Genomic DNA, 12611 nt, shown 5'->3' with positions numbered 1-12611 from the left:
ACCAAGAACACATGTGTAATGGTTGACTGACCTTTATTTGCCAAAAGAATAGGAAAAAAATGAGGATTAAAGGCACTAGGCCAGCAAGATAAGGCCCAAACCTACATTTGCTGCCCAAAACCTACATAGCAAAAGGAACTGACTCCCAGAAGCTGTGTGGAGGTCTGTGTATATGTGTGCATGCACATCCACACCATAAATAAAATGTAATAAGAGTTAAAGAAATGGTTCTGTTATGAGCATGTGATATCCTAAACATACAAACAGGTAGTGACCTGGGGCAGAGTGTTAAGTCCATTGAACCAGGCAGGAAAAGCATTATTTGTTCTCCTATTTATGTTTACCTTGTCTTAATATGAATTCACTTTTTCTAAAACAGCCCAATATGTATTGTGTAAAACAGAATTGGGGTTATGTCTCTTTGCTACTTAACAAACTGTAATTATAACAACAGATCAATTCAGACTAGCCACATGGTAGAACAAAGTTAACTTGGAAATGGATGAACACATTGTGGTATGCCCATAGATCAACCCTAAAAAAAGGAATGAGTACTGATATATTCTGCCATGTGGATGAACTGCCAACATAGTGAGCTAAATGAAAGACATTGAGTCATAAGAGGTCAGATGCTGCATGACCTCATTTGTATGGAATGTCTTGGGAATTCAAAGCCATAAAGACAGAAAGAAGATTGCTGGTTGTCAGGAATTTGGAAGACAGGAAGACAGAGAGTGACAGTTGATGGGTATGAGGTGTCCCTTTGAGCTGATGAAAATAGTTCTAGAACTTATTAGAGATGAAATTGAAAGTGAGGCTGGCTGAAACCTCTCACCAGCTGAGACTCAAGGATTCTAGCACCAATCGCATCTGCTGCAAAGGTTGCCTAGGTGGAGACAATACGCCTTTTAGATAGGAATTATTTTTAAAATTTGTCTTTAATTTTTAAATATGTACAGCTATGTGTGAGGGTCTATGCACATGTGTGTGAGTATTTTTGGCTGTCAGAAGAAGGCATTTTATCCCCTAGAACTGGAGTTAAAAGTGGTTGTGAGCTCTCTGGTGGTTGCTAGGAACTGGATAAGCAGTATTCACTCTACTGCCATCTCTCTAGAAAATATGTTTGTTAACATAAAAATGAGCCATGCTTAAGGCCTAAACCTGTATGACGTCCTTCCTAACTGGATATCTGCAGTTTTCAGGTAACCTCACAAATAAGACTATAAACTTTTGTTCACAGTAAGGAGATGCTATCTTGCCATGCTATTCCTTGTAAACTAGGGTGTTACCTCCCAGTTTGTAAACCTAACCAACATACCTCAGGAACCACTCTGGTGTCCTTTAAATTCTCTAGCAAGTCTTTGAAGATAAGAGCTTCAGAATGCACTAAAATGTTTATATAGGTTAAGTCAAGACAATTAACTGGAATGAGCCTCTAAGAAACCCACACCCATGTTCTTGGATGTGTTTTATTCTTTCCCCTAGTGTCTCCCTTTCTGTCAGCTCCCATACTTCAATATATGTCACAATCCCTTTTCAAGGCCTAGTGAGATAACTCAGGGTACAGAAATCTGACATTAAGGCTAATGATCTGAGTTTAATCCCAGGAACCCACTTGGTAGAAGGAGATAATTGATTCCTGATGTTGTACACAGTAGTGTCAGCGTGCCCTTCTCCCAACACACACAAAATAATACATGAAAAAAAATATCTCCAACTTCCTCTACTCCCTCACTAGGCACACTGTGCCCTATGAGATTCCTCTTCTCTGCCAGACACCTGATCATCATCACCCACTCTCCTTTGCACTGACTGATCCTTTAGCTTGATTTAGCTTGGAAGAGACTAACCAAGAGCACTGACTATCTTCTAACTGATGACCTAGGGCTTGCTAGACAAATTTTCTGTCACAGCCATTTGCCTAGACTGGAAGAGACTTCTTCCAATACCTACACAGCCATTTGCCCAGACTGGAAGAGACTTCTTCCAATACCTATATTGCTGCCTCTCTTGATTATTAACTCTTGGATCAGATTTCTTTTTTGGTTGTGAGCCTAGCCTTTAACAGCTGAGCCATCTCTCCAACGCCATATCTCTTTTTTGAAGAAGCCTATCTTTCCTTCCCTACCTCCACCCTATATCCACTTTTAACCACCATTACTTCTTTTGGGGTTAGGGGGTTTGAGACAGTGTTTCTCTATATAGCAGCCCTAACTCTCCAGGAATTCCCTTTGTAGATAAGGCTGGTCTCGAACTCACAGAGATCAGCCTGCCTCTGCCTCCTGAGTACTAGACTCAAGGCATGTGCCACCGTGTCAGGTCGACCATTTCTTTTATTCTATTCTACTCGACTTCCTTCTTAATAAACTGTATTTTATTGTCTTTATTGTATGCATTTTCTTTTTATCCTCTCTTCACTAATAACTAGGATATAGCTCCATCAAGAAAGGATTTTAATAAGCTTCTGCATTCTGGGCTTGATTTATATTAATTTTTAAAAAGTCCTACAAAATCAAATATAAAAGAATTACACATTCCAACAGAATCAATCGAGGGAAATATCCACAGAAAATGAAGTCTCAAATGGGATAGAGAAGCAATTTTATGGCATTTTATTCTCTGCTAGTGTTTATATATTCCATAGAGGCCTCAGATGATTTAGGCTTAAGTTAAAACTAGTTTCCTTTATCACAAGTCACATGAGCTTTGAGCCTGCAGGAAGTGATCTGGATTGAAAGCTATTAATCTGACACACACACATATAAAGATTCAATGATGAAATAAATACATTACTTGGTGTGCCAATGTCAAAAGATTAGTAATAAAAAGGAAGTTATAAAGAAGGTAGAAAAAGCATGAAACATTTTCTGTTAAGAGAAATACCTTTAAGAAAAATGTCATAGCTGGGCATAGGGGCACACACCTTTTATCCCAGCACTGGAGAGGCAGAGGCAGTTGGATCTCAGCCAGGGATACACAGAGAAACCCTGTCTCAGAAAAAAAAAGTTGGCTTCTGTTTTTTATCCTAGGACTATTTAAGTCCTAGCAGCTTTCATGAGTGCAGAGTAGAAGACAATATAGGAATTTCTCCCTTCCTTCCTTCCTTCCTTCCTTCCTTCCTTCCTTCCTTCCTTCCTTCCTTTCCTTCCTTCCTTCCTTCCTTCCTTCCTTCCTTCCTTCCTTTCTTTTCCTTTCTTTTTTGTTTCCTTGTTTAGACAATATTTTAAAATTATTATTATTATTATTATTATTATTATTATTATTATTATTAAAAGGCTGGCTTTGAACTCACTGTGTAGTCAAAGATGATCTTGATCTCCTGAGTCTCTAGCCTCCACCTCCTCAGTGCTGTGAACCAGAACACTGGGTTTATGAGGACTCATGCTTGGTAGGCCCTTTACTTACTGAACTGTACCTTCAGTCCAAGAAATGTCTTTCTAACACTGCATTTATTCATTAATTTTTTTTGTAAGGAGCTGGTGTAATGGTTCAGCTAGTTAAGAAGCTTAGCACCAAGACTGATGCCCTGAATTAGAGCCCAAAGATCTACATCCTACATGAGTGAAGGAGAGAACAGATTCCTGACAGTTGTTTTCGAATCTCCACCTGCGTGCCATGGTACTTATAGGTGGATGCCTGCATGCATAACACACACACGTACACACACATACACAAATAAATAGATGAATAAATAAGTAGATAAATAGATTAAAAAAGTAAGTGAATGTAAAGTAATTTGCATAGTGTTAATGATGACGGTGAAAGATCCAAAGAACACAGACAGGAATACCATTACTTAAAGGCAGACAACTGGGGCTAAGGCATGAGTGAAAGTCTAAGAAAGGCAAAAAAAAAAAAAAAAAAGGGAACAGAGAAAAAGAAAGGACAAGAGTTTAGAAATGCATAGCTGTCTGAAATATTTTTGTACAAGCACAGGAAGTTGCTTTGAGAAAGCCAGGCCACAGACTTACACAGGGAACTTGCATAAAGGGCCCTGGGATTAGAAAATGACGACATGAGCTCTAAGTGGCTATCGTTTTTACGATGTTTCTCTACATTTGGATCTGTACTGGGGCTAGAGATTCTGCAGTCTGAAGTTTAAAAAAAAAAAGAGAGAGAGCAGAAACAAGACATGTTAGAACCTTTCCCTCAGAACTGTCATTAAAGCCAAAAATGGGTTTCAGTTTGTGTGAAGTTTCAGGAAATTGAGTGTAATGGTGGTAGAGTGTGACCAGGTGTCTGAGGTTAAGTGAAGGATTGGCCTGGTGGTGCAAACCTGTTATTCACATATGTAGGTGGCTGAGGCCGAAAGATTGCAAGTTCAAGGTCATCGTGGGCAACAGTGAGACACAGTCTCAATATAACACAGGCGTTACACACTTATAGTCCCAGTACTTGGAAGAAGTCCCAGCAAAAGCGAAGATTGTTCTACCAATTCAAGGCTATGCTATGGTTAGCCAGGACTACATAGTGACACCCTGTTTCAGAAGACCCCTGATGTCGGTGATGATGATGATGATGATGATGATGGTGATGATGATGATGTAATTGTGGTAATAATTAACTTAGGAGGGGCTGGGGCTGGATCTCAATGATAGAGAACCTGATTAGCATATGTGAAGCACCAGGTTCTATATCAAGTACTACACAAACAAACAACAAGAAAACTGACCTCAGAATTTTGCTAGGAGAGTTCTCGAGCATATCTAGCTTCAGCCTTGAACAAGAAAGGAGTGCTATGTCAGGCAGCGACCACTGTTTGCTTAAGAAAATGCACTTCAGCCGGGCGGTGGTGGCGCACGCCTTTAATCCCAGCACTCGGGAGGCAGAGGCAGGCGGATTTCTGAGTTCGAGGCCAGCCTGGTCTACAGAGTGAGTTCCAGGACAGCCCGGGCTATACAGAGAAACCCTGTCTCGAAAAACAAAACAAAACAAAAAAAAAAAAAAAAAAAAAAGAAAATGCACTTCAACTCTTCATCCCACTCTCCTGGCATCCAGCACTCACACGGACTCCATCTGAGGAAAGCTAGACTCGAGAAGTAAAGGGGAGGTGTGTGTGTGTCGGTGTGTGGGTGTGTACGTGCGCGTCTGTCTGTTTGTATGAAAGAGAAACAGATATATTGAGACAGAGAGACAGAGACTGAGACTGAGACACAACGACAGAGAGACTGATATAATTTCTGAGAGTCCAAAAAAGGCTTGGCCCAGAATTCAAGATCATTCTCAGTATAACACTGAGGTATATGTAGTCAGAGGGCTCTGTTAGTAGCCATAGGGGTGGGATGGAGGAGCCACTGTGTTTCTGGGGCAGAGTTGGCCAGTTCAGAACCAGAAGAGATTTTGTAAGTAAAAACTCACATGCATCCCTATCTTTTGTAACAAATAGCAGTCTTTTGTTGAATAGCGAAAACTGAATTCTTCATTTGCTATGAAGCAAATCCAGAGACTACTCTCTTTGATTAGCACAAGGTTTTTCAAATGTTCACCCAGGAGAGCTGGTGGAGACTGGGGTGTTCTTTAGAGTTTCTGCATTGTAGCATGAATGTTCTTTAGGAGACTCTACATGATACAGTGCAGAGACTCTCTACGCAAGATAGAGGAGGGTAAAATCCAGGGGACACATTTGCCCTTGCCTGGAGCCGTTTTTGGCCTGTCACTATTGAACAGAGAGGTGGGAAGGAGGGGCTGCCACTGACTAAGTAGAAGCAGAGTTGCTCCTAATATCATCCTGTTTATTGAGACCCCTTACAATACAGAATTATCAAACCCCCAGTGTTAGCAGATGAAGAAATCCTTATCTTACCTCCATCCCTAAATATAAAACCACTTGACACATCTCCCTAGTGGTGCAATTAACCAAAACAATACTCTGATCAAACAATAACCACATAATCCCATTAGTAGTGTTTCCTCCTTCCTCTGTTTCACCCCATAGAAACCATCAAATGAATGTAAGCATGACCTATATAACTACAGGGACATTTCAATGTCCTTAAATATGTTTCACTATAATTTCTGCCCTTCTGGAAATTATTACATGCCTAGTGAAATCACTGAAACTTCAGTAACAACAAAAATTGATAGCAGCATCACTTGGCTAAACGAATTGAAATTTCAAGTGAGGAAAAGAACATTAAAAGGTGTTTTCTGTTGTTGTCGTTGTTGTCTCATTGAAAAAAAACTATCTCCTTTGTTTACTGCTCTACAGCTTGAGGGAAAAGAACAAAATGAATGTTTAAAACATGCAGGACAATAAATGATTTGTAAGAATTCAAGTCCAGCAAAGCCATCTGTATACTCCAGTACTCCTAAGCCGTAGCTCTTTTGATCTGTTGTCCAGAAGAGGAAATGGAGCTTACTGTCTTTTCTAGTAGGAAACTGAATGTTATTAAAACATGAAGGCCAAGATCCTTTGAGAACGTAAATCCAGAAAGCCCTGACCTCCGATTGTGTGGTTTGCACAAAGAACATTGGTGGGATGTCTGGGCAGCAGTGGACTTGAGGACAACTGGTGTCAGCACTTATCTCCATAATACTGATCATTTGTTTCCTTATCTGTAAAACAGAGATGCTAGCTTATGACCTCTACAGTCACGGTCACGTTGAAGGAAAGAAACAATAGCACTAAAACAATTAAGCACAGGTTGGTGTCATGATTGTCACTAAGTCACCAAATATCTCTAGTAAATTGTACAAACTTAGAAATAAAGTAACAGCTCTTGAAACTGTTGAGTTTCCCCTTTAATCCAGGAGAGGAAGTAATATTTACCAGCAATCTGCTGCTACAATGGCATTGTAGATAATGAAGAACTTTTTTATTTCTTTTGGCAGAATAAATGAAATCAGTGAGTCTGTATCAGAGAATTGATGATTCTCTAGTGTCCAAATCTATTCATGATTCTGTGATGAAGGAACTCAGGTATTTGTATTATTGAGTTTGGGTGTTATTTGATACTGAAGCCTCTGTCCTCCTGCTAGACAGAACAACTTCTATTATAACACCAGTCTAAATGTTAGTTAATTTAGAATTGTCCAAGCAGGTCTATATGTAAAGAAAATTTCCATGAAGCTCAGGATAGCAAGTACCACTGTCTGAGATCCTATTGAAAGCCAAAAAACAAGAGAAAATGCTAGACCAGAGGGGGGGGGAGAACAGGAGGCAAGCAGCAATACTATCTATTTTTTCCCCTTCTACAGGAAGTCTCTGGCCGGAAGTCATGTCACAGAGCATGCAGGTGCCTTGCAGGAAAGGACGCACCCACATTAAGCCCGGAAGGAACCCCAAGGAAGCCGAGTTCTGCTTATTTCTCTACAATTTTATTCCCCTGTCCACATTGCCAACCTAGAGTGTTTGGCTGTGTAGGCTATTCTTTTCAGCTGCATGCAATTAGTTGGGCTATGCTTTTGCTATTTGCACTTTACCCAAGACTGTCTTGCCCTTTCTTCTCTTTGATGGGCTTTGATGGACTTGAATTTCAATGAGACACAAGAGCAAACGGCAATGAATCCTAGACCTGTTTTACTTACCCATTCATTTGTTGATGTAAAGGTTTGGAATACTAGTAGATCACCAGTAGTGCAACTAGTAGAACACTTACCTAGAGTACACAGGGTTCTGAGTTTGATGCCCTAGAACTGAAGAAAACCTGTTCACACGTTGTTGATTTATTTTCATTTCCATCATAGAGGAAAAAAGAAAGTTAAGATGGTGATAGCCATGGTAGTTTTAAGACAGGCTCCAGTAGTGGCTATAGATTGTCAAACAAGTATTAGCTCCCCACATAAGTAGTTTCTTTGAGACCGGGTCTGTGTTGCTCTGGCTGACTTGGAACTCACTATGTAAACCAGTCTGGCCTCAAACTCACAGAGGTCTGCCAGCTTCTGCCTCCTAAGTGCTAGGGTTATGGGTTATGTGCTACCACATCCAGCATAAGTCATTTTTAATTGAGCAATATTCCCATGTATCTCTAAGGTTGTTAAACTGAATACCCTTGAGAATGAGAAATCAGAAAGTGGAATGAGAGTAAGAGAAGTCCTCTTCCGTTTAAGATCTTGTGGGCTAGGTCTGTTTCCTCTGCCTGGTCTTTGTCTGAAGTTTTGAAAGATAACAAAAACCTTCAGTGGGGTAATACAAAAACCTTGACACGGGCTGCTCCTTCTCTTGCACAATATGCACCACCCTGAAGTCTTACAGTGTGGTTGCAGTCCACATTAATGGTTCATAATGGAATTGTAACCTGCTTGCAAAGCTCATATGAGTCCATCCGAAAATATGAGCATCATCTGCCTTGGAGGGAAATGCTTCACCCAAGACTACTAGGATCTGAAAGCTTGGTGTGTAAGCATCTGAGCATCTTAGAAGTTAGAGCCCTCTCAAATTCTCCCTTAATGCTTGTTCAGCAGCGCTAAATAACATTGATTGGAATTGAGAGCCGATAAATAACAGAAGACAGCTAAGAGGGCTTCCCTTTTAGCTTCATTTCCCAAAAGAGATAGCTCTTGGCTATGGGAGTGTAAAATGGCCTTCCCTTCCCTAAGTGAGCCATGAGGATGCCTGCTCAAGGGAAAATGGCTCCACCTGAGGGATTCTTTAAGAGCAATTGAGAAAAGGCTTTACACTGGGCTTTTCCTCAGCTGGACCCAGCTTGCCATTCTTTGTGTGATACCTTTAATTGTTATGTGTAAAGGAAATATGAACAAGAAAACAAATGATTTTTGTTTATATGTTAAGGGGTTGAATGTGATAAGTAATAGAATCTTGGTAATGTTTCTGTGCATCTTGTGTGAACGTTTCTGAATGCACATCTACCAGAACCTTATACTGAAACCAGTACTGTTTCAATTGCTTGTGAGAAAGCCTTAGGAACTTCCTGTGTCAAGTGGACCAGAATAAAGATGGCAAAGTACAATGTAATTTTCTTTGTCTCTTTGCTGTTTTCAAGTTAGGAAAGGAAGGGTATTTATGAACACTTTAGATACACTCATTAGTATGCAGATACAAGATGACAGAGGGGGGATTGTAGATCTGGTTTAGCTCCTCCATCTAAGCCTTTGGGAGAAATTGGGACACCTCTACGGACTAAAGCAACATAGTTTGACAGAAGGGCTTACTTGTCTAAGATAGGAAAAGATAGATGACCAACAGAAAGGTAAGATTGGCAAGGGTAATTGGGATATAAGGTCAGAAGACTTTCAACCTCTCCTGCTTTATCTACTGTCTATTCAGAACAAATACCTGAGACACTTGGTGTTGGTACAGGGCTGAAATCTTGACACTTGGAGGTGGAGACAGGAGGATCCAGGCTTAAAGGCCATCCTCAGCTACATAATCTACTTGAGGCCATGTCTCAAAACATCACCACCTCTTTAAAAAAAAAAAAGAATTAGCATCTTGTCACCCAGTGGCCATTGGTATCAAAGCTCTAATCACAACATGAGCAGCTTACTGAAGGTAGAAGAACACTGTGGTCACAACCACAAGTCCCAAAATAGGCATTCTTTTTGGGCCTGCAGGGCCCCTCCCTTGAATGCTGCAGCATTTGCTTGCATGCACGCTAAGTTGTGCGTAATGGCTGGAGGCTTTCTCTTCCCCTATGTTAACTCAAGAAAACAGAAGGATGTCTCAGCCAGCCACCAGCCACCCTCGCTTGGTCCCTTCCTTCTCTGTGCTCTGGCAGCTGGTGATTTCCTCATTCTCTTAATCTGTCAGGAGCATGGTTTGAGGCACATAGTCCCTCAATTAGAATGCAAGAACAGCCACCTCCATCGCAGTCTGCCTGGGTGAGCTTTTTATTCCCTAGTCTGAATGTGAAAGTCGTGGCTTTTTCCAGGGTGCATGGAATATGTAATCATGGAAGTTCTTTTTAAAGCAAGAGTGAATAAAGTTCAAATGGTTGCAAGACTGATATTCTCGTCTCCATCGTGTCTTCTGGGCTGTTAGTATGTTGCCCTTCTCCCTTCTCATATTATTAATTCATTAAGGAACAGCAAGCTAGTGTGGGGTATTACTTTCCTAAGTGGACTTTTTCATTGTAAAAACACTTACACATAGGGGATTTGGACAATATGAAAAAGCTCAATTGTTGGGGAGGGGCATTAAACCTTTATAAGCTTTACCCTAAGCTACTGAGAAATCGTTGTTGCTATTCTGATGCATTTTTTCTTTTATATTTGAGGCAGAGCCCCATGTACACAAGGCTGGCCTCAAACTTGATGTGTAGCTGAGGGTGACTCTCAATTTCTGATCCTCCTGCCTCTGACTCCCAAGTGCTCGGACATAGTTTTGGTCTCCTTGTATACATGTTTTCTTAAACACACATTTTTCTTTCAACAAACCCAGACACACCCAGATCGTCTTTTTTTTTTTTTACTTGTTGTGAGAAACTTTACTCATATATTCTCATTCTTCTGGAACATGACTATTAACAATTATGCTTATTATAAGAACATGTGTTTCAATTGTTTTTGGAGGATATTTAAGAGGCAGACCACTTTTCTCTAATGAATATCTCTGGCTGTAGGTTTTTTTTTTTACTGTATTTCTGAATATCAGCCAAACCTACATCTGTGAATTAAAATATTCAAGGTTAATGGGTTGCCTGATAGATCAGCAAAATCGGCTACACTAATTTATGGCCATATTAGGCTCGATTTATTTTTGTTAGTAAAGGATCATCGGAATTTATGGCTGATAATGACCATGCAGTGGTCTTAACTGGTGGTGAAAAGCTCCATATCTGGGATTTTGAGATCTAAGGGGAAAACTTGTCAGAGGTGGGCTTGGTGGTACTTTCTGGAGAGAAATGAGGACTTTGGCAGAGCCACTGATTTTTACAGTGGCATCAGTCCAGAAGTAACTCAAAGTAAGTTTGAAAAAGCACATCATCCAAAATTTCTCTACGTTCCCCAAACCCACACATATTGAAGTCAGAGTCTGTGACTGGGTGATCAGTAAGATTGGAAGTTTCCGTGAGAAGGCACGTATATGTTTGTACTTTGTTCCTGTTAAAAAGAAAAGCAAGCTAGTGGAACTTGGGGGTTATGTGGTCCGTAAGGTGAAGGCAACCAGGCTCTGTTCCCTGTAGCGTGTAACTATTGTTTGTTTTTCCACTGGTGATAATAATAGCTAGCCACTTCCCCAGGGATAGTTGGGGCTCAATTCCTGTTTATCCAAACCCTGGAAGCCAGGCCGTAGAAGGCATGCGCAAATGGTTGAAAGGGAAGTACAGCCTTGGCTTAGGTGCACACATCTCTCACAGATGGCAATCTAATGAGGCTTCAGGTTGCTCGTGAACTGAACCCGGGGTTAATAGCCTTCATCCTTACAGAGCTTCTGCGCTGGTTGGGTGAAGGACTCATGATGTGTTCACAAGGGTAAAAGGACTGCTGTGGGACAGATAACAAACAATTACACAGGCCCGAAACAAACACCCGTGTTTTAAAGCACTTGGCGGAAACTGAAGCTGCAAAGCATCTTATCAGCTCCGGCCTAGAGGGGTCAACTGAAGCTTCATCGAACACATCCTTTTACAAGCTCCGAGCTTTCAATGGGCCTTTGAAAACCAGTCAAGCTGGAGCTGCCTTTTCAGAGGTTGCTGGCCACTCAGTTTACAACAGTACAAATTGGCAGTGCCGCAAGAAAGAAACTGAAATCCAATCCACGGCTGGGATTGAAAACTCCAGAGGCTCAAATGTCAGCAACACTGGAGTATGGCTTCTCCTCTAATTATGTCCTGTCAAATGAGGGTTGAAAATGTCAGCCCTGGACCTGAGACTCAGGCCACTCTACCCACCAATTGTACTGGGCTGGGGTCCAACTGAAATGATGAAGAATGAATTTGAAAAACCCTTCAGTTGATTTCAAGACTTCCTGGGACTGCGGCATTTGAGCCGCAATGTTCTTTTGGGGCAAAGGTGGGAGCCAATCATGAGTGAGGTTTCGTGGCTTATACTGTCTATATTTGGCTATACTGTTGCTTCATTCAACTACACTTATGGTATGAGTACTTGAAAAGCAAGACTTCTGGAAGTGTTTTTAATCTCTCCTTTTTACAAAGGAGCCTTAGCTTTATGCATATGGAGCTGCCTGGGAACTGACAGTGTAGCTGTAAAAGAAAAGAAGCCAGTGTAGAAAATTTGCTTAGGAAAACAAAAAACAGACTTCAGTTGTAGCTATTGACTTTACAGTATTTACATGAAATAACCAGAAGCATATTTATCATTGTGGGTGCTAAAGAATACAGAATATTGCATTCATTACTGTATTTTACCTGTGATATTCGATTTGTAGGTCACTTTTCAGAACGTCAAGGAAATAAATGCATGGGTCTCACCCTTCTTTGTACATTTTGAGACAGGGTCTTTGATGTGTTATAAAAAGATAAAGAGATATATAATATTTTCTATGCATGTGTGGTGAGGTATGGGGGATGTCTCAGCAGGCCCATGCCAAGGCATCCCTTACCCCTGAGGGACCAGTCACAGACAGTATAGTATAGAATACAGTTTATTCGGGGCATGGGGAAGGGAGTTAAGAGGGTAGTAGAGGCAGAGAGAGAAAGAGAGAGAGAGAGAGAGAGAGAGAGAGAGAGAGAGAGAGAGAGAGAGAGAGT

The sequence above is a fragment of the Grammomys surdaster genome, unplaced genomic scaffold (genome assembly GCF_004785775.1).
Source record: "Grammomys surdaster isolate TR1022 unplaced genomic scaffold, NIH_TR_1.0 131, whole genome shotgun sequence".
Lineage (NCBI taxonomy): Eukaryota > Metazoa > Chordata > Mammalia > Rodentia > Muridae > Grammomys > Grammomys surdaster.
This window is presented reverse-complemented; position numbering follows the sequence as displayed.